The sequence below is a fragment of the Macrobrachium rosenbergii genome, chromosome 41, assembly GCF_040412425.1.
Source record: "Macrobrachium rosenbergii isolate ZJJX-2024 chromosome 41, ASM4041242v1, whole genome shotgun sequence".
NCBI classification, from domain to species: Eukaryota; Metazoa; Arthropoda; class Malacostraca; order Decapoda; family Palaemonidae; genus Macrobrachium; species Macrobrachium rosenbergii.
In genome coordinates this window covers 2,233,784-2,256,896 of record NC_089781.1, presented here as the reverse complement: position 1 = coordinate 2,256,896, position 23,113 = coordinate 2,233,784, and the positions used below count along the sequence as shown (strand labels likewise).

At 43.2% G+C, this 23,113-nt stretch overlaps 1 protein-coding gene across 3 annotated transcripts in view; it reads right to left on the bottom strand.

Annotated features, from left to right (window-relative positions):
* Positions 1-23,113, bottom strand: part of LOC136826576 (NFX1-type zinc finger-containing protein 1-like) — a 321,939-nt gene that overhangs the window by 16,041 nt on the left and 282,785 nt on the right. The gene's annotated exons all lie outside the window — the stretch shown is intronic.

The window sequence follows — 23,113 nt, the reverse complement described above, 5'->3', positions numbered from 1 at the left end:
ACACTGAAACCACTAAATTCAAGCTCACTTTCCTCCTGTGGCTCCTGTACGGACATTGGGGGCAAGTACTCATCATCACTAACATCAGGCATGATGTCCTCATCACTGGATGACCAACTGCCATCGAAATGAGGACTTTCCACCTGCTCTCGATCGAGCTCCAACAAGTACTCGTCAATGTTCTTTTGTTGGAGGTCTCCCAAATGCTTACGGATGCCCCTCAGGACACCCCGATGCTTCCTAGGGGTCGTAAAAGGCACAGGATGTGGTCCTTGGTCCCCTTCGGTCACACGTGGCTGCACAACACGGCGTTGAGAAGCTGGGTCACCTTGGGTGCTTGGTCCCTCTCCAACATCCCAGTCTAAAACTCATCTCACACGCTCACTACCGACAGGCAATATGCGCCTTTCACGGTCCTGACGATGTTGGGACATCTCTGCAAACGTCCTGTTGCCTCACAAATACGCACACACTCGCCAAAGTTCTGCAAAACACGGAAGCGTCAAGATATCGCTCTCCGACGATGCGCCCCTGATGCTTTCTGGTGCGAGAAGGAAGAAATTCGCGCATGCGCATCTGGGTGACGCTTATAAACAAAACAACAGCGTGATCCGTGAACTCCCAGCATCCCTCAAGGTGCGTGATTTAAAACCTTTCGCAAACTAGGCCTATAATTATTTTTCCGCGAATATTTAAAAACACATTTTTTAGTCGACGTACCGTACATCCACTCGGTACCCAACAAACAATTTTAGTCGACGTATGGTACGTCCAGTTGGCATTTAAGGGTTAATTGTCCCACTATTTTATTATTGATAATCTTAATTATCTCACACTTATCTAACAGTATATTTTTATAAATACTAAAACACTATAATGAATACATAACTATAATGAAAAAATATGAAAGTAAAAAAAAATGTTTTTGCTGCAATAATGATGTTTGATTATTGCTCCTGAACCCACAGTTCAGAAATCTGAAAAATTCCAAAAACCGAAACACATCTGCCCTTAAGGAATTCGGGTAAAGGACTGTGTACCTGTAACCTAAATTTCATCATCTTACTTTTCATTTAAGAGACTCCACGTCTTTTTACTTAACAATTATGCGTTCATGTCTCAGCCTAGGTATCTACACATGCGGCTGAATTCTATTATTTTTATAATGTTTCATTCTTCATTTTTCATCTTTTACCATGAGCTTTAATTCAAACGTTTCTACATTGGTTTATTATTCGTACTCTTTATAAAAATAATGAAATACAGTATATTTACAGGTACTTATAGGTGTATATATATGTAGATATCACTGGTTAAACCGGACTATCAGCTAAGAGGGACACCCTGGCCCCCCTATTAGTCCATCTTAACGAGGGTCGACTGTATGTGTTTTGATAGCGTAGTCATTTGTTCCATCCTCAAGGAGTTACCCGACATGGTGTGCCAGCGCTTTATGGTGACTAAAGGGATTTTGACAAAGGAAAAATCTATTTCTGGGTGAAGACCTGTGTCGCCCAGTGAAATGTCCCATATAGCACACATTTCTAGGCATAAATATTGCTAGATATACCAGAGAAAAAAGCTATACAGCTAATAGGATGCCAGAGTTACTACCTCTGGATCGATCATCCTTATAGGATGTCGGTATATCATCTAGGAGCGAGTGGAAGCCACTACCACAGATGCTTAACCCAATAGATCTCTCCTCTCCCAAAACCCCTTTACCTAAGAGGTGCCGATACAGTGGTCCTTCTCTGCTCGCTACTACTAATTCTACCCAGAATCCCCACCCCAAAATAGCACCCAAGCTTTTGGCTAGCCTAGGGTGGGAAAAAATAGAGAGGGAAGGGTTCACTGGGCGACACAGGTCTTCACTCAGAAATAGATTTTTCCTTTGTCAAAATCCCTTTTCTGGGATCGACCTGTGTCACGAGTGAAATAGTAGCAGAGAATTGGCCAAAAAGCTTGTAAACATAAAAGGGTTAATTGTCAAAATGTAAAATTTTACTAAGGAAAAATAAAATTAATTTTGAATATGCTTTTACTTATCCAAAATAGATTAATCAATTATAAATATGCACAAAATAAGTTTTTACTATCCTAAACAATACAAAACAATGTAGCTACAGGAATAGCTTTAACAATTAAACTAAAAACCATCACCTAAAATGACAAATTTTGGTGAAAAAATTTTTTATAACAAGGATGGTATATACAAAGACAGGAGTGGTTTGTGAAGCAACCCAAACCCAGTCAACAAGGTAGAAAGGACGGGAATAAAAGCGAGGCAGGTAGGTGAGAGGTATACCAATTGGTAGGGCAAGCAAAATACAATACAAGTTATAAAATTACAAATTACAAAAATAACATAATATTAGGCTGACTCTGGGGAAACAATGTTCCCTGCAGCGACAGCAGAAAATTTAAGAGCCTCCAAGGACTTAAGGTAGTGACGTTTAAAGACTCTAGGGGATTTCCAGCCCGTATATTTCTTAATTTCATCAAAATTCATATGTTGGAAGTAATTAACTGAGGTGGCACAGCCCGGATATCATGGACCTGGGGATTGAATCTGGGTTGGCTTGTTTAATAAAATAAAGTATTTGTTGTCTAATACCATTCAAGGAGATGGTTCCACCATTCTCTCTAACAAAAAGTGGACCTGAAGACCTTTGAGAAGTCCTTTCTAGGTAAGCTTTTAAAGTAACCACTGGACATAGGAAGGATCCTCCGGAAGAGGTATAATCTTCCAGGAGACCACCTAATTAGAGGGTCTTCATTCTTGGCTAAAAACATTTGGTCTGGAGAAAGTAGAACCTCTCCTGATGGGAGGAAATCCACATGATTTGACTCTCTAGAAAGGGCTGAAAGTTCAGAGATTCTAGCTCCTGAAGCCAGGCTAATTAAAAACAGGGTTTTTCTAAGAAGAGTCGAATAAGAGCAAGATTCATTATTTGTGTCTGAGGCTAATTTTAGAACGTTTTAAAACATTTAAAAACCAAGAAACCATTTTAGGACGGGTTGTTGGTCTAAGACGAGCACAAGCTTTAGGAATAGAGGAAAAATATGAATCCGTTAGGTCAATGTTAAAAATCCCAACTGAAATACCTTCTTCAAGGCGGATTTAGTCGTAGTAATGGTACTAGCAGCCAGACCTTTATCAAAAAGGACCTTAAAAAATGAGATTGTGAGATTCGTAGTCATAGTATGAACGTCTGATTCTTTCAGGAAGTTAGCAAGTTTTCTGACTGCCGAATCATACTGACGGAAAGAGGAGATTCTCTCTTATCTGATTCTAGAAACATTGTGTTCAGAGGATCAACATTAGCATTTTTCTGAGCCGTAAACTTCATGAAATCCATAAAGTTAGGGCATTCAGCATTCCTGAGGAAGCTGACACAGTCTGAGTTTGTACTACTTGGGTTAATATTGGATGAGGAATCTGAATGGCTCTGAGTTTCAGCTCTAACAGAAGAGGAAACCAGTTGCTCTTCGCCAGTTGGGGGCTTACTAAGGCTATCCGACCTTTGAATGACCTGAGTTTGTGTGTAGAACTTTCCACAGAAGATTTACTGGAGGAAATAGGTAGACTTTCTGCCATTTGTTCCAGTCTACTGACATTGTGTCTGTGGCGTAAGCCTGAGGGTCCAGGTTCGGAGCTATGTAACATGGAAGTTTGTGGTTCGATTCCATGGCAAACAGGTCCACCTGGAGCCCGGGAATCTGTTGGCAAATCCAGTTGAAGGAGTTCTTGTCCAGAGACCATTCTGATTCCAAAGGAGTCGTTCTTGACAGAGAATCTGCAATCACGTTCCTTACTCCTGACAGATGCGTGGCTGACAAGTGCCAATGATTTTTCATTGCTAATGAAAAGATTGCTATCATTACATGATTTATGTGACTTGTTTTGGAACCTCCCCTGTTCAAACAATGAACTATCACTGCACTGTCCAGAACTAATCTGACATGTATGTTCTTGGCTGGACGTAAGCGTTTCAGAGTCAGGAAAACCGCCATTGCTTCCAGAATGTTGATGTGGAAGTGACGAAAAAGATTCGACCAGGTTCCTTGAACTTTCTTGTATTGTGAGTAACCTCCCCAACCGGTGAGAGATGCGTCTGTATGGATGATCAGAGCTGGTGGGGGGAATTGTAGAGGAATTGATTTGGAAAGACTTTTGGCCGATGTCCAAGGCCGAAGTCTTTTCTTTAAGATTGGAGGTATGAGGGAGACTTTGTCTCTGAAGTTGTAATTGACTCGTCTTCGCCATACCCGATTTATGGCCTTCAGTTTTGCTTTGAGAAGTAGGTCTGTTACTGATGCAAACTGAAGGGAACCTAGGATGCTTTCTTGAGTGCAATGAGAGGCTCGTTTGCACCTGAGAAACTGTCTCGTTGCTTTGGCTATCTCTTTGCATTTTGCTGGAGGAATTGAAAGTTTGTGGGTGTTTAAGTCCCATTGGATACCCAGCCACTGAAAACGGGCTGCCGGAATCAGACGAGATTTCTTTGTATTTATATGAAATCCTAGATACTCTAGAAACTGAATGACCTTCCTGGTCGCCTTCCGGCATTCGGTGTCGTTGGGGGCCCAAATTAGCCAATCGTCTAGATAAGCCACAAGCTTGATGCCTTGAGATCTCAGTTCCTGTACCACGGCTTCTCCCAGTTTGGTGAAGATCCTGGGTGCTATGTTGAGCCCGAAGGGCATTACTCGGAAAGAGTAAGCCTGTTTGCCTAGTCTGAACCCTAGATAGGGAGAGAAGTTTCTTGCTATCGGGACATGATAATAAGCGTCTGTAAGATCTATAGAGGTGGTGACGGCCCCATGGGGAAGTAAGGTCCGCACCTGAGAGACGGTCAACATACGGAACTTGTCGCATTGAATATAAGAATTAAGAGTTGATAGGTCTAATATCACTCTTCTCTTGTCTGAGTCTTTCTTTGGCACGCTGAACAAGCGTCCTTGAAATTTTAGATGCCTGACTTTCTTTATTGCCTTCTTTAAAAAAGAAGGTCTTTTGCGTATTCTAACAGATCTGATATTGGGGTCTGATAGAACCTGACTGGTGGAGGAGGCCCTTCTATCCAGCTCTACCCTAGGCCCTTTGAAATAATACTGTGGGCCCATGGACTGAAAGTCCAATGGTCCCTGTAGAGGCGTAATCTCCCACCTACCTGAGGAGGCTCATTTGTTAGAGGGCTTATTGTCTCTGCCTCCTCTTGAGCCTCTGCCTCTAGACATGAGTCTGGATCCGGTTCTCAATCGAAAACCTCCTCGACCCCTAATGCCCCTAGACTGACGGTAGCCTTGAAAGGACCCCTGAGACTCATATGCGGGGTTGAAGGCTGGAGAGGATACATAAGTTGCTGAATCAGCAGGGTGAAGGCTGCGCAATCTGGGTGACTGGAACTGCCTGGACTACTGTCTGGGTCTGGGGTGTCTTGTATGGGTGGTACCTCCTTGTTCTCTTTCTACCTTTAGGCTGAGGGCCTGAAAACTCTGAAGACTTCCTCTTGAAAGGAAGTCCCCAACGAATTCTAAGGTTTTGATTGGCCCTGGAGGCCTCCCTGATGACAGAATTAACCACGTCTTCAGGAAAGAGGTTGGTACCCCAGACAGAAGATTTAATGAGCTTGTTCGGCTCATGACGGATGGTAGCGTCAGCCAGCACAAATTTCCGGCAGTTCCTTCTTGCCACCAGAAAACTGTATAAATCACTCTGGAACGTGGCCAGAAGTGACTTAGTCAGGATCCTAAACAGAGGTTCGTCCTTATACACGGCAGATGTCGACTCCGCCGAGGTGACAGAGTTGATGGACTTGCTGAGACGGCACCTAGCATCATACTCCGCTTTGATCAGAGACTCCGGAATCCTGGGTAACTGTTCACTGAAAAGATCCGAAGCGCACTCCGGATCCAGCTTACCTACAGTGAAAGTTTCCGGAGCCCCAACCCAGCAATCTAGGTCTCCCGGAAAGAGAAGAGATGTAGGGTCCGTCTCACAAAGCTGTGGCATCGGCTTCTCCTCTGTTCCGGCCTGAAGAGTTAGCTCTGCAATTTTGGAAGTACAAGGGGTGGGAATATCCTCGTTGACCACGAACATCGTGAACCGCCCGTTGTGTGGAGTCAGTTTGGTGTTAGCGCACTCCCAGTCAGAGAGAATTCTGACCCATGCCGACTGCGCTTGATCCCTGGGGAAGATCACCGTCTCCTTGGGGACCTTGTCTTCCCTCACCAGGGCTTCTTCAGATAGACGGGCGTACCCCGGGAAAGGAAAAACAAGATCAACCGGGAAGAACTCATAGTCTTCCACAGGGCGGGTGCCACAACCTTCAATGGTTAACTTACCATTCGCAAAGGGGGCATTAAAAGCGAGACGCCAAGGGTTACAGTCCTCATAAGTGGGCAGCTTCGAGGCATCCGGTATGGAGTAACCCTGCTGCTGTACCGCACCAGAACGAACTAGTCCAGCAAGCGACTCCTCCTGAGTTTTCAGTCTTTCATCCAAACACTGAACGTATTTGCCTGATGTCTCAAGACTCGAGGCAAGATCTCGAGACATCGCCTCAAATTGAGTGTTGACCTGCTCCGACAACTTTTTCATTAAAGCTTCCGCAAAGGCCTCAGGGTCAAAATCGGGCTTTTTAGACCTACTCGTCTTTGGTCTCGACCCCTTAGAAGGGGGAGTAGCCTTCTGGGAGGAAGTCGAAGGTTTGGAGGCCAACGACGACCTGGCGGAGCTAGGCATGGTTGGGATTTTCGGGGGTTTTGACACTTTAGGTAAAGTCTTCGTCTTCATTAAGGACTTCACCTTGGGGATCACCGACCCCGAACGGACCCCAAGGGTGGAGACCTTAGAGAATCCCTGGAAGGATGAAGACGAAGACGCAGGAGAGCTAAGAGACATTGAATTTTTAAATTTACCTGCCTCACTTACATCCCTACCTTCCTCCTCCGGGTCGATGGCCATCGGTTCGATGTTGAGATTGATGTTGGCCACTTCCCCGCACAGTTCTTGATGTTCTTCCAGCGGGATCTGGGTCTCAAGCCTAATCCTGTTGATCAGGGGTTCCGCCACTTCGGGGGCTACTGCTGCAGAGGCCCTGGCCATAGGGTAGAGGATGTTGCAAATATCTTCTGCCAGAACATAGGGGCGTCCCTGACCAACGTTATGACCGAAGCCACACCCAGACCTTCAAGGTAGACAGAGATGAGGCTTGATGGGACCGAGGGACCTGTAACCAGATATAATGTCAATATAAGGAATTGACGAATAGATTCTACCTGTAACAAGATATAATGTCAATATAAGGAATTGGCAATAGATTCTATCGTTTAATCAGGTATACTTTTGAAGCTGCTTGAAATATTCATGCGTATGTCAAAAGGTTAACGTACAATCATCAATCACATCCAGATAGAGGGCGAGCACACATCGCAGCCATCTGGATGCCAGACGAGATGATCGTCCACCTCAACTACGCAGCCGGCATGCGACCTGCATGCTACATGGCCACAGGGTTGCTGAAGATAGGCATTACAGCCTGGCTCCTGACAATGAACCACCTGTAAGAGGAATTGATACACGAGTATCAAGGAGATAGCGCCGGAACAGCTTCACGGCTGTGGTAAAAAACTAAACTAATAAAAACTTAAAGTAATAATATTCCCCTCCACGCCAGAGTTGAGAACTGGGGCTACGGCGGAACGCTCCAAAGCAATCTGAACAGGTAGGCCAAACCTGAAGTCGACCACACCGGAAAGCAATTCCGATGACGCTGGAGCGTCTCGTAAAATAACCATACAGAAATCAACAACCAGAGAGGGCTAGTTGCCGGAGCGAAGGTTCCGGGACTGGTTTCCCAGAACACCGCTCACGGAAACTACAGTAATAATTAACATTGAAAATAATATTCAGGCCGGCATCTCTACAATTCTGCCGTAAACAGAAGGCAATGACACTCAAGCTATTGTTCCTACTAGCAACTAAACAGCGAGCTAACGATAGCCGCCGGAACAAATCCGGATGGTGGAATGGCGGAGAAGCGGGGGCAGAGAAAACATGGAGACTGCAACAGGTCAGGTGCCTAGGCACCTTCCACGAAGCGTCATCTCAACCAAAAGGGGCAAATGAGCTTTGCTCTAAAATGCCCCAAAGAGAGAGCCATGTAGATCACGTCTGATAAAATGGAAGTGAGATAAACACAGGAAGGCGAAATAGATAATAATAATATCTATGGTCTAGCCTTACCTTCCGAAGTAAACACCTGGACAGGGAGGCTAGGACATGCCAAAGAGACGAACGAGAAAGGAGCGCTAGCACCAAACCACACCTTCCGAGATTTGATGAATCAAACTGGTCAGGGAGGACGGGCATGCACTTAAAACTCGAACGAAGGCCACCCAAGAAGACCTACCTACCTAGGCCTAGAAGCCAGAGTAGGGAGAAAAACTGGGGCCAGCTTAGCCTACCTTCCGAGATTCGACTGAGCCAAATTGGTCAGGTAGGCTAACATAAAACACTACCCAAAATCAGACGAAAGGATACTGATACATAATCAAATTGAAATGATATAATAACAAAAATATTTTAAAAATGCACCTACATAAAACACATGAAGGAAAGGCTAGGCTAGGCCTCACTTTCCACTATCTAAAATATAATAACAGCCGATCGCGTCAGATCGAGCGAAAATTGAAACTATCATTATAAAAGAGGAGCATAATTAAACAATCTTCAAACGTCCAAGACGACAGGATATGAGCATGATAAGGCTGGGGACTACAGCCACGAGCGAACACGAAAATGGCGGCCCCGAGCCGACCAGGCGCAAGTAAATAAACAGGACATAATTAGTCCAACCGAATCCCAAAACAACAAAATTGAATACTCAACTTAGATGAAGATGCGTCCCTGATCGCTGGAGGCCATCATGAAGATTCAGAAAGTCAAAATAAGGCAAAGAAATAAAGCGAAAATAACACAACGAAAAACAACGAGTGTTGACATCAAGGCGTGCTATAAGAGGATGTGGATTATGGGTAGAATTAGCAGCAGCGAGCGGAGAAGGACCACTGTATCGGCACCTCTTAGGTAGAGGGTTTTGGAAGAAGAGAGATCTATTGGGTTAAGCATCTGTGGTAGTGGCTTCCACTCGCTCCTAGATGATATACCGACATCCTATAAGGATGATTGATCCAGAGGTAGTAACTCTGGCATCCTATTAGCTGTATAGCTTTTTCTTGGTATATCTAGCAATATTTATACCTAGAAATGTGTGCTATATGGGACATTTCACTCGGCAACACAGGTCGATCCCAGAAAACTAATATCAAAGAAATATCTTTTAGTCTGGTCTTACAGCCAGGCATTGCGCGGAAATGAAAACACTATGACACATGATAGAGTAGAATGGTCTCAAAGGTAAGAGAGCATTAATTTTGCCATTATCTTCAGCAAAGCTGAACACAGTTTTCCACTGTCAAAACCTGTAAGGAATGAACACTGCGCGTGTCCGCCATCTGTTTTCGACCAGGCAGGCAAAAGACCAGAATCCATTAGCCTCTTCTAGCCAACAAAGTGCATAAGGCAAGTCAGTGCTCCTCAAAATATTGCTTCGATTCTACATTTCTCATCAGCAAGGATCATGGAAACATCTAAAATTGAAAGTTAAGTGTTTATTTTTAAGCTCCAGTTAAATATTGTGCATTAGTTTAAACTATTGATCAGGTGTTTAGTATGTGTAAGGAAGCTGGAAACTGGACTTTGTTTTGCACCACATGGTCGGTGCTCTCTCATGATCTGTCTGTTATTTGTGAAAAGCACACAAATTTGAAGAACTGACCATTCCATTTAGAAGTTTTAACTAAAGAAATACTCCACAAATTATTATTAATTTACATAACCCTTTCAGATAGCGTTGTCTACAATAGCATAGGAGGTAGCCTGACAAATTCAGAGAGAATATTTTAGACTATAGTGGATATTGTCCGTAGCCATAACCTAGGATTACATATCCTAAAAGTGATTTAAATAACCTGGATTAGGTAGTAACCTAAATCAAGGTAAAAATCTTTTAAGACATATCCTTTTATGGTCCTAGGCAGCAGCCAAGTTTATATCAAGGACCCTAGGATTTGTTAAACAAGCTACATATTTTCTCCATTTACATAGCCTGTATACTTGAGCATGATGTAAACAATCCAAGACTAGACAATACCTTATACTAATTTAAGTGTTAACCTTCCATTATCCCATTGTTGGACTAAATCATTAGACTACACCATGTACACTAGGACTAGATGTAAATAGTAACATGAGCCAGATGAGAAGGTAGCCTAGTTTTAAGGTTAAATACTACAGTAAATGGTAGCCTAGTTTTTAAGGCTACATACTAAGGTAATTGTGTTTTACATAACCCATGCCCTAATTGTGAATTAAATAATCCGGATTAGGCAGTACAGTAAACCCCCGTATTCTCCCCTCTAAAACACTTAGAACTGTGTACTTTGATAGTTTAAACACAAGAAAACCCTCTAAATATGCTTATATCTGAGTACTTTAATAGTTTTATCACAAAAAGTGCATTTAGTCATGAAAATATGAAAATACAGTAATTAGTGAATATTTCTCAGTGGAAAATACAGTGTATGGGCGAATTTCCCGTGAATAATGGGTAGATACGTTCCACAGAGAAATCTGCGAATATGAGAGTCCGCGAACCGTGAGAACGCGAATATGGGGGGTTTACTGTATCCTAGATTAGAGTAAGTGATAGCCTAGCTATAAGATCACACATTATTGGGTTAATGTTTCATATACTAGACCAAATGACCTAGGATTGGATATAAACAACAAATTGAGTTAGAAAAGAATAGTAGCCTAACTATAAGGTTACATATTAGTAACTATACATTTAAGAGTGATCTATAATAATCTGGATTAGGCAATACCCTATAATAGGCTCACAAAGAACAAATAAGGCTAGGATTACACATACAATCATACCTGAACTTACGCGAGGTTAGGTTCCAGAACCCCTCACACAAGGCAAATTTCCACATAAGTTTGTCACGGTCTCTAAAAATGCTAATATATCCTTATTTCTAGTGTTTAAACAAAAAATATAACCCTAATCATGCTCCCAAAGTATTAAAAAATGAAGTTCAGTTACTGAAATTTCAGTTAAAAGTTAGCTTAATACATTACCCTTAAAAAAATATATAAATGGTTGACATAAAAAGAGAGTTGGAAGAGAATTTCTTTCTCTCCCTCCATCCGAATCGATCCACTTTTAGAAGTCTTCAACCTTGTTTTTAATAACTATTCTGCATCTATTTCACTTTGTTCTGAAATGCTTTTTCATGAACAAACAGTGTTTTTTATTTGGACTAATACAACTCTTAGTTATTATGTCTCTATGTTTCCAGAAGGTATTTGCCACACTGGCGCATTTACAGTTAGTATACGGTACAGGTAAAATAAGATCAATTTAAACTACCTACTGTACAGGTAAAAGATGTACATAGAAATAATTTGTAAAAATATGTGAGCGCTAACTATGAATGAGAGAGAGAGAGAGAGAGAGAGAGAGAGAGAGAGAGAGAGAGAGAGAGAGAGAGAGAGAGAGAGAGAGAGAGAGAGAGAGTTGTCCTTGCTCAAAAAAGTTAAATTATTTCTGAATTATTACAGAGACAAAGAGACAAAGAGAATAACATGAGAGAGAGAGAGAGAGAGAGAGAGAGAGAGAGAGAGAGAGAGAGAGAGAGAGAGAGAGAGATTATTATTTAATGTTATTTAATTTATACACAAAAGCTTGAAAACTTATATATTATATAAAAATGTAAACAAACACTTTTCCAGGGTTTCTTGAGGATTCGCAAATGTCACGCATGTGAAAAAATTGCATTTTTTTATGACAATTAGTTATGATCTAATGAAAAGTTTATGCGTCTGTGAATTCGCGCAACTTGAATCATGTAAGACTGAAGTATTACTATAAACAGTATTCTAGGCTCAATAAATATAACCTAGTTTTTTACAACCCGGTAGCCTTTCTGTAAGGCTACATACTGGTAGGGTGTTGTGTAGCCCATACCATTAAAAGTGATATAAACATATAACCAGCAGTAGCCTGACCAGATTAAGTAGGAATCCCCTTTTCAGGAAATATCCTGCTGTTAGCTTAGAAACGGCGTGGCTGAGTACCAGACGAAAGGGTTGTCTCGGCTACATAAAACAGAACACCAGAATATAAGAGGGTTATTTTTTGTGTATAGTAGTTTATATCCTTAAGTTTTAAATAAGCCTAGAATGAGAAGTAGCTTAGAATAGGTTAAACAAAACCCTCTTAAGATATCCTCGATGCTTAGCTTAACATAGGTTATACTAGAAGCATTAACCTCAGCCACATAAAATAGTAGCCTGGGTTAGTTAAGCAAACTAGTTTATAGTTTAGTCTGAATGGCATGACAATTTAGAATGAAAATTTCACAGAGCCATTGCAAAAGGACTAACAGTTTAAGTAATACACCCAAATACAGGTGATATGCTAATAAAGGGATTTTGACAAAGGAAAAATCTATTTCTGGGTGAAGACCTGTGTCGCCCAGTGAAATGTCCCATATAGCACACATTTCTAGGTATAAATATTGCTAGATATACCAGAGCAAAAAGCTATACAGCTAATAGGATGCCAGAGTTACTACCTCTGGATCGATCATCCTTATAGGATGTCGGTATGTCATCTAGGAGCGAGTGGAAGCCACTACCACAGATGCTTAACCCAATAAATCTCTCCTCTCCAAAACCCCTCTACCTAAGAGGTGCCGATACAGCGGTCCTTCTCCGCCCGCTACTACTAATTCTACCCATAATCCCCATCCCGAAATAGCACCCAAGCTTTTGGCTAGCCTAGGTGGGAAAAAATAGAGAGGGAAGGGTTCACTGGCACATAGGTCTTCACCCAGAAATAGATTTTTCCTTTGTCAAAATCCCTTTTCTGGGATCGACCTGTGTCACCCGAAATAAATAGTAGCAGAGAATTGGCCAAAAAAGCTTGTAAACATAAAAGGATTAATTGTCAAAATGTATAATTTTACTAAGGAAAAATAAAATTAATTTTGAATATGCTTTTTACTTATCCAAAATAGAATAATCAAGTATAAATATGCACAAAATAAGTTTTTACTACCCTAAACAATACAAAACAATGTAGCTACAAGAACAGGTTTAACAGTTAAACTAAAAACTATCACCTAAAATAACAAGATTTGGTGAAAAAATTTTTCAACAAGGATGGTATATACAAAGACAGGAGAGGATTGTGAAGCAACCCAAACCCAGTCAACAAGGTAGAAAGGACGGGAATACAAGTGAGGCAGGTAGGTGAGAGGTATACCAATTGGTAGGGCAAGCAAAATACAAATACAATTACAAGTTATAAAATTACAAATTACAAAAATAACATAATATTAAGCTGACTCTGGGGAAACAATGTTCCCTGCAGCGACAGCAGAAAATTTTAGAGCCTCCAAGGACTTAAGGTAGTGACGTTTAAAGACTCTAGGGGATTTCCAGCCCGTATATTTCTTAATTTCATCATATCATGGACCTGGGGGATTGAATCCGGGTTGGCTTGTTTAATAAAATAAAGTATTTGTTGTCTAATACCATTCAAGGAGATGGTTCCACCATTCTCTCTAACAAAAAGTGGACCTGAAGACCTTTGAGAAGTCCTTTCTAGGTAAGTTTTTAAGCTAACCACTGGACATAGGGAAGGATCCTCCGGAAGAGGTATAATCTTCCAGGGAGACCACCTAATTAGAGGGTCTTCATTCTTGGCTAAAAACATTTGATCCGGAGAAAGTAGAACCTCTCCTGATGGGAGGAAATCCACATGATTTGACTCTCTAGAAAGGGCTGAAAGTTCAGAGATTCTAGCTCCTGAAGCCAGGCTAATTAAAAACAGGGTTTTTCTAAGAAGAGTCAAATAAGAGCAAGATTCATTATTTGTGTCTGAGGCTAATTTTAAAACGTAATTTTAAAACGTCATTTAAAAACCAAGACCCCATTTTAGGACGGATTGTTGGTCTAAGACGAGCACAAGCTTTAGGAATAGAGGAAAAATATGAATCCGTTAGGTCAATGTTAAATCCCAACTGGAATACCTTCTTTAAGGCGGATTTAGTCGTAGTAATGGTACTAGCAGCCAGACCTTTATCAAAAAGGGCCTTAAAAAATGAGATTGTGAGATTCGTAGTCATAGTATGAATGTCTGATTCATTCAGGAAGTTAGCAAGTTTTCTTACTGCCGAATCATACTGACGGAAAGAGGAGATTCTCTCTTATCTGATTCCAGAAACACTGTGTTCAGAGGATGAACATTAGCATTTTTCTGAGCTGTAAACTTCATGAAATCCATAAAGTTAGGGCATTCAGCATTCCTGAGGAAGCTGACACAGTCTGAGTTTGTACTACTTGGGTTAATATTGGATGAGGAATCTGAAAGGCTCTGAGTTTCAGCTCTAGCAGAAGAGGAAACCAGTTGCTCTTCGGCCAGTTGGGGGCTATTAAGGCTATTCGACCTTTGAATGATCTGAGTTTGTGTAGAACTTTCCACAGAAGATTTACTGGAGGAAATAGGTAGACTTTCTGCCATTTGTTCCAGTCTACTGACATTGTGTCTGTGGCGTAAGCCTGAGGGTCCATATTCGGAGCTATGTAACATGGAAGTTTGTGATTTGATTCCGTGGCAAACAGGTCCACCTGAAGCCCGGGAATCTGTTGGCAAATCCAGTTGAAGGAGTTTTTGTCCAGAGACCATTCTGATTCCAAAGGAGTCGTTCTTGACAGAGAATCTGCAATCACGTTCCTTACTCCTGACAGATGCGTGGCTGACAAGTGCCAATGATTTTTCATTGCTAATGAAAAGATTGCTATCATTACATGATTTATGTGACTTGTCTTGGAACCTCCCCCTGTTCAGACAATGAACTATCACTGCACTGTCCAGAACTAATCTGACATGTATGTTCCTGGCTGGACGAAAGCGTTTCAGAGTCAGGAAAACCGCCATTGCTTCCAGAATGTTGATGTGGAAGTGACGAAAAAGATTCGACCAGGTTCCTTGAACTTTCTTGTATTGTGAGTAACCTCCCCAACCAGTGAGAGATGCGTCCGTATGGATGATCAGAGCTGGTGGAGGAAATTGTAGAGGAACTGATCTGGAAAGACTTTTGGCCGTTGTCCAAGGGCGAAGTCTTTTCTTTAAGATTGGAGGTATGAGGGAGACTTTGTCCCTGAAGTTGTAATTGGCTCGTCTTCGCCATACCCGATTTATGTCCTTCAGTTCTGCCTTGAGAAGTAGGTCCTGTTATTGAAACAAACTGAAGGGAACCTAGTATTCTTTCTTAAGTGTGACGAGAGGCTCATTTGCACCTGAGACACTGTCTCGTTGCTTTGGCTATCTCTTTGCATTTTGCTGGGGGAATTGAAAGTTTGTGGGTGTTTAAGTCCCACTGGATACCCAGCCACTGAAAACGGGCTGCCAGAGTCAGACGAGATTTCTCTGTATTTATATGAAACCCTAGATACTCTAGGAACTGAATGACCTTCCTGGTCGCCTTCCGGCATTCGGTGTCGTTGGGGGCCCAAATTAGCCAATCGTCTAGATAAGCCACGAGCTTGATACCTTGCGATCTCAGTTCCTGCACCACAGCTTCTCCCAGTTTGGTGAAGATCCTGGGTGCTATGTTGAGCCCGAAGGGCATTACTCAGAAAGAGTAAGCCTGTTTGCCTAGTCTGAACCCTAGATAGGGAGAGAAATTTCTTGCTATCGGAACATGATAATAAGCGTCTGTAAGATCTATAGAGGTGGTGACAGCCCCATGGGGAAGTAAGGTCCGCACCTGATAGACGGCCAACATACGGAACCTGTCGCACTGAATATAAGAATTAAGAGTTGATAGGTCTAATATCACTCTTCTCTTGTCTGAGTCTTTCTTTGGCACGCTGAACAAGCGTCCTTGAAATTTTAGATGCCTGACTTTCTTTATTGCCTTCTTTAAAAGAAGGTCTTTTGCATAATCTAACAGATCCGGTGTTGGGGTCTGATAGAACCTGACTGGTGGAGGAGGTCCTCCTATCCAGCTCCACCCTAGGCCCTTTGAAATAATACTGTGGGCCCATGGACTGAAGGTCCAATGGTCCCTGTAGAGGCGTAATCTCCCACCTACCTGAGGAGGCTCATTTGTTAGAGGGCTTATTATCCCTGCCTCCTCTTGAGCCTCTGCCTCCTCTTGAGCCTCTGCCTCTAGACTGGAGTCTGGCACCGGGTCTGGATCGAAAACCTCCTCGACCTCTAATGCCCCTAGATTGGCGGTAGCTTTGAAAGGACTCCTGAGACTCATAAGCAGGGTTGAAGGCTGGAGAGGAAACATAAGTTGCTGAACCAGCAGGGTGGTGAGCTGGCTGGTTCAGGAAAACATATTGAGGATGTCCCTTGGAGGTGGAAGGCTGAGAAATCTGGGTTACTGGAACTGCCTGGACAATTGTCTGGGTCTGGGGTGCCTTGTAAGGGTGGAACCTTCTTGTTCTTTTCCTGCCTTTAGGTTGAGGGTCCAAAAACTCTGAAGACTTCCTCTTGAAAGGAAGTCCCCAACGAATTCTGAGATTTTGATTGGCCCTTGAGGCCTCACTGATGACCGAGTTAACCATGTCTTCAGGAAAAAGGTTGGTACCCCAGACAGAAGATTTGATGAGCTTGTTCGGCTCATGACGGATGGTAGCGTCGGCCAGTACAAATTTCCGGCAGTTCCTTCTTGCCACCATAAAATCATATAAATCACTCTGGAACGTGGCCAGAAGTGACTTAGTCAGGATCCTGAACAGAGGTCCGTCCTTATACAAGGCAGATGTCAACTCTGCCGAGGTGACGGAGTTGATGGATCTGCTGAGACGGCACCTAGCCTCATACTCCGCTTTGATCAGAGACTCCGGAATCCTGGGTAACTGTTCACTAAACAGATTCGAAGCACACTCCGGATCCAGCTTACCCACAGTGAAAGTTTCCGGAGCCCCAACCCAGCAATCTAAGCCTCCCGGAAAGAGAAGAGATGTAGGTTCCGTCTCACAAAGCTGTGGCATCGGCTTCTCCTCTGTTCCGGTCTGAAGAGTTAACTCAGCGATTTTGGAGGTACAAGGAGTGGGAACATCCTCATTGACCACGAACATCGTGAACCGCCCTTTGTGTGGAGTCAATTTCGTATTTAAGCACTCCCAGTCAGAGAGAATTCTAACCCATGCCGACTGCGCTTGGTCCCTGGGGAAGATCACCATCTGCTTGGGAACCTTATATTCCCTTACCAGGGCTTCCTCAGATAGACGAGCGTACTCCGGGAAGGGAAAAACAAGATCCGCCAGGAAGAACTCGTAGTCTTCCACAGGGCGGGTGCCACAACCTTCGATGGTTAACTTACCATTTGCGAAGGGGGCATTAAAGGCGAGACACCAAGGGTTACAATCCTCATAAGCTGGCAGCTTTGAGGCATCTGGGATGGCGTAACCTTGTTGCTGTACCGGACCTGAACTAACTAGTCCAGCAAGCGACTCCTCTTGAGTTTTAAGTCTCTCCGCCAAGGATTGGACGTATTTACCTGACCTCTCAAGGCTCGAGGCAAGATCGCGAGACATCGCCTCGAACTGAGAATTGACTTGTTCAGAGAGCTTTTTCATCATAGCCTCCGCGAAGGCCTCAGGGTCAAAGTCAGGTTTCTTAGACCTACTTGTCTTCGATCTCGACCCCTTAGAAGGGGGAGTAGCCTTCTGGGAGGAAGTCGAAGGCTTGGGGCCAACGACGCCTTGGCGGAGCTCGGCATGGATGGGGTTTTCGGGGGTTTTGACAATTTAGGTAAAGTCTTCGTCTTCATCAAGGACTTCACCTTGGGGATCACCGACCCCGAACGGGCCCCAAGGGTGGACACCTTAGAGAATCCCTGAAAGGATGAAGACGAAGACGCAGGAGAGCTAAGAGACAATGAATTCTTACATTTACCTGCCTCACTTACATCCCTACCTTCCTCCTCTGGGTCGATGGCCATAGGTTCGATGTCAAGATTGATGTTGGCCACTTCCTCGGCCACTTCCCCGCACAGCTCTTGATGTTCTTCCGGTGTGATCTGAGACTCGAGCCTAATCCTACTGATCAGGGGTTCCGCCACTTCGGGGCTACTGCTGCAGAGGCCCTAGCCATAGGGTAGAGGATATTGCAAATGTCCTCCGCCAGAACATAGGGGCGTCCCTGACCAACGTTGCGACCGAAGCCGCCGACCCAGATCTTCAAAGTAGCCAGAGATGAGGCTTGATGGGACCGAGGGACCTGTAACCAGATATAATGTCAATATAAGGAATTGACAATAGATTCTATCGTTTAATCAGGTATACTTCGAAGTTGCTTGAAATATTCATGCGCAAAATAAAAGGTTAACATACCGAATCATCAATTACATCCAAATAGAGAGCGTAGCACACATCGCAGCCATCTGGATGCCAGACGAGATGATCGTCCACCTCGACTGCACAGCCGGCATGCGACCTGCATGCTACGTGGCCACAGGGTTGCTGAAGGTAGGCATTGCAGCCTGGCTCCTGGCAATGAACCACCTGTAAGAGGAATTGATACAAGAGTATCAAGGAGAAGCGCCGGAACAGCTTACGTGTGGTAAAAAACTAAACTAGTAAAAACAAAGTAATAATATTCCTCTCTACACCGGAGTTGAGAACTGGGGTTACGGCGGAACGCTCCAATGCAATCTGAACAGGTAGGCCAAACCTGAAGCCGATCACACCGGAAAGCAATTCCGATGACGCTGGAGCGTCTCGAAAAATAACCACACAGGAATCAACAACCAGAGAGGGCTAGTCGCCGGAGCGAAGGTTCGGGACTGGTTCCCCAGAACACCGCTCACGGAAACTACAGTAATAATAATAATATTAAAAATAGTAGTCATCCCGGTCCCTCTACAATTCCGCCGTAAACAGAAGGCAACGACACTCAAGCTATAGTTCCTACTAGGAGCTAAAAGCGAGCTAACGATAGCCGCCAGAACAAATCCGGATGGCGGAACGGTGGAGAAGCGGGAGCAGAGAAAACATGGCGACTGCAACAGGTCAGGTGCCTAGGCACCTTCCACGAAGCGTCATCTCAACCAAAAGGGGCAAATGAGCTTTGCTCTAAAATGCCCCAAAGGGAGAGCCAAGTAGATAATGTCTGATAAAATGGGAGATAAACATAATAAGGCGAAATACATAAAAATAATATCTATGGTCTAGCCTAACCTTCCGAAGTCAACGCCTGGTCAGGGAGGCTAAGACACGCCAGAGGGACGAATGAGAAAGAGCGCTAGCACCAAACCACACCTTTCGAGATTTGATGAATCAAACTGGTCAGGGAGGACGGGCATGCACCCAAACTCGAACGAAGGCCACCCAAGAAAACCTACCTACCTAGGCCTAGAAGCCAAAGTAGGGAGAATGACTGGGGCCAGCTTAGCCTACCTTCCGAGATTTGGCAGAGCCAACCTGGTCAGGTAGGCTAAAATAAAACACTACCCAAAATCAGACGCAAGGATATTGATACATAATCAATTGAAATGGTATAATAACAAAACATTTTACAAAATGCACCTACATAAAGCACAAAAAGGAAAGGCTAGGCTAGGCCTCACTTTCCACTAACTAAAATATAATAACAGCCAATCGCGTCAGATCGAGCGAAAATTGAAACTATCATTAAAAAGAGGAGCATAATAAAATAATCTTCAAACGTCCACGACGAAAAGAAGATATGAGCATGATAAGGCTGGGGACTACAGCCATGAACGAACACGAAAATGGCGGCCCCGAGCCGACCAGGCGCAAGTAAATAAACGGGACTTAATTAGTCCAACCAAGTCCCAAAACAACCAAAATTGAATACTCAACTTAGATGAAGACGCACCCTGAACGATGGAAGCCATCATGAAGAATCAAAATATCCAAAAAAGGGAAAAAAGATGCAAAATAACACAACGAAAAACAACGCGTGTTGTCGTCAAGGTGTGCTATAAGCGGATGAGGATTATGGGTAGAATTAGTAGTAGCGAGCGGAGAAGGACCGCTGTATCGGCACCTCTTAGGCAGAGGAGTTTTGGAGAGGAGAGATTTATTGGGTTAAGCATCTGTGGTAGTGGCTTCCACTCGCTCCTAGATGACATGCCGACATCCTATAAGGATGATCGATCCAGAGGTAGTAACTCTGGCATCCTACTAGCTGTATAGCTTTTTTCTCTGGTATATCTAGCAATATTTATACCTAGAAATGTGTGCTATATGGGACATTTCACTCGGCAACACAGGTCGATCCCAGAAATACAGGGATTTATAAAAGTGTCCCTTATTAAAAATAATTAATACAAATTAGTTTCTAATAACAAATTGTTTTTTCACTACGGGCCTGCCATTATGCAGGACCCTCAGCTCAAGTGTTCCATAGCAAAATGGCTCGGTTCGCTTCTTGCCAGTGGATACAGACTATACCACCTGCCATGAGCATAGTCCTTGTAAAAAACAAGACAAATTTGCTTGGTCGCCAGATGTGAGGGAAATTTGTAGTGTAATCTTGGAAGAAAGTTTTAAGGACAAAACAGCTCGTTTTAACCTGTCACAATAGGTCCTAGGGTTCAGCAAGGGGAAGGAAGGGGGAGATATATCTTTCCGGCAGAACTCCAGCAGCAGATATTTGACCCTTTCTCAGAAGATCTATGTTTGGGCCACAACCAAGTAACATCAATCCCCAATACCTCCCAGGTTAACCCTGCGGAGGAAATACAGGAGGTTCCCACTTGGAGGTGATTTTCTTACACATGAAGCTGATACTGATACAGAAATACCATGCTGAACCCAGAAGGATCAGGGACACAACCTTCAGCTAACCATGGGAGACTCTGTCCAGAAGGAATTTAATCACCCATGCAGCTTTCAGTAGCTGATCAGGATCTTTCCTCCAAAACGGACACAAGGATCCACTTAACCCGAATTGAAATGACTAAATTTTCAGAGGGTAACAGGCAGTTATAGTTCAGCTGTGGATGCTCAGTCAGATTACGCAAGCTCCCCCAAAAAGGGATACACAGTTCGCAGCATTTGATTAATTCCGTACAGAAATTATGAACAACAGCAAAGATGTCCTTGCCACAGAACGGCAATATATATTAGACATATTGCATGATTCCAAACAGGAAATTAAAAAAATCAAGTCAGTGATGTACACTCCAAAGTGTAAAAGTACTGCATCCTGCAACCAAAACGGGAGAGTGGAAACAAATTCTGACCAAACAAGGTCCAAGGTTAGAATTCCAACTGGAACCAACAAAATGGCCAGTTCGGACTACAAAACTTCAGCTCAAAATATAACAGGGGCTCCAATATTCTCCCCTGATAATACTGATAATCCTTGGCGAGACTCTTCAATGTGCATTTTCTCTCCTGATGGTAAGTATCTAATTAATGAGAGAAAAACCATGATTGAAGTTGTACATGTGGGTTTAGAGATAGGGCAGCATTCCCTAATACAGAATGGCACCTGATACCACCTTTGCCAGACATGAAGAAACCTCAAAAGAAACAGTTCTCTTATGTAGGAATACAGCATTGAAAGCTGTAGATGATGCCCTTTACCAGGTCAAAGGAAGGTGGACCTATACTTACATTATGAATAAAACCAAATTTGCTCACCAAGTAACCCCCGCCGTCTGTTCCTTCACTTTTAAAATAATTAACCATGTGAAGGCAGACTTTCAGAATTATGTAGCAACTAGAAAACAGGAGCCAATGAAAGAGGTAAAACCATTTGTCACAGTCCTCCCAGTTTTGAAAAATTACACCACGGAATGGGCAACAGCTCAACTCCCTTTACAAAGGAAAACCTCCTATTAAATGTGGCTTCTCAGCAATCTGAGAAGAATCTCAGATGAAACAGCTTCATCAGAATTCCATGCTAGGACTCACCTCCTTAGTATCTTGACCTCTTCCACCTTGCTAGAAATTGCCACCAAAAGGATTCCAGAAGATTCCAGGATAATTTTTGGTGTTGTGGCTAAATCTTAAGAGAACCCTATGGGAAGCACTCTATGTCTTTTCAGACTGGCGCATGAAAGCCCGAATGGAAACATTGGAAGGCTCCATCAAGTAACTTCACAATGTGACTTCTTTTATTTAACCCCTTCTGTAAAGACCTGTTTGAGGATTCTGTTGTAACTCAACTCAATGAGCAAGCACACCAACAAAATTGTACAGTGAATGCTCTTCTGGGAAAAGGAAAATTCAGGAAACAAATAACCCAAAATTTCCCTTTACCCAATTCAAAAAAAGGCTCGCTTTGATCAAAAATCATATAAGCCTACAGTCACCTCCAAGAAATTTCCTCATAAACAAGTAGGTGGTCAGAGGGGACAACCCCCTTCAAAGGGACATCAACCACCACATCAGCAAGGACATCCTTTTCACAGGGTCCAAAAACTGTCTTATACAGTAAAAGGAAAAGCAACAGCCGGAATGACTATCAAGGGAAAAGGTAGAGGAAGAGGGGGATACTAATAGGAACTGTTTGGTAGGGAGTCGGGTTCAAAGACACCTCAGGGAATGGAAGTCTTCTCCTTGGGGACACAGCATTGTTCTCAACAGGGCTGGGGTGGAAATGGTCTCATCCCCTGCCCCCTTTAAAGGGGTTCTTTCATGAACCAGACCCCTATCTGGAAGATTACGTGCAGAAGGCCCTGTTAAAAGGTGCCATAAACATGCGTATATTCACCACCAGGCACGTCTGTTCAGTGTTCCCAGAATGGATTCCTCCAAACAAAGCATGCCCCTGGACCTATCAACACTGAACAAGTACATTGCTTGCCAAAGGTTTCAGATGACTAAACTTGTCCAAGTATGTTCAATCATTCCAAAAGGGACTTGGACAGTTTCTAAAGATCTGAAAGACGCATACTGGCACGTCCCTTTCATCACTCCCTTCCACCCATTGCCCCATGAATTTTTACAAAATTAGCAACAGTAGTTGTCCGCAAA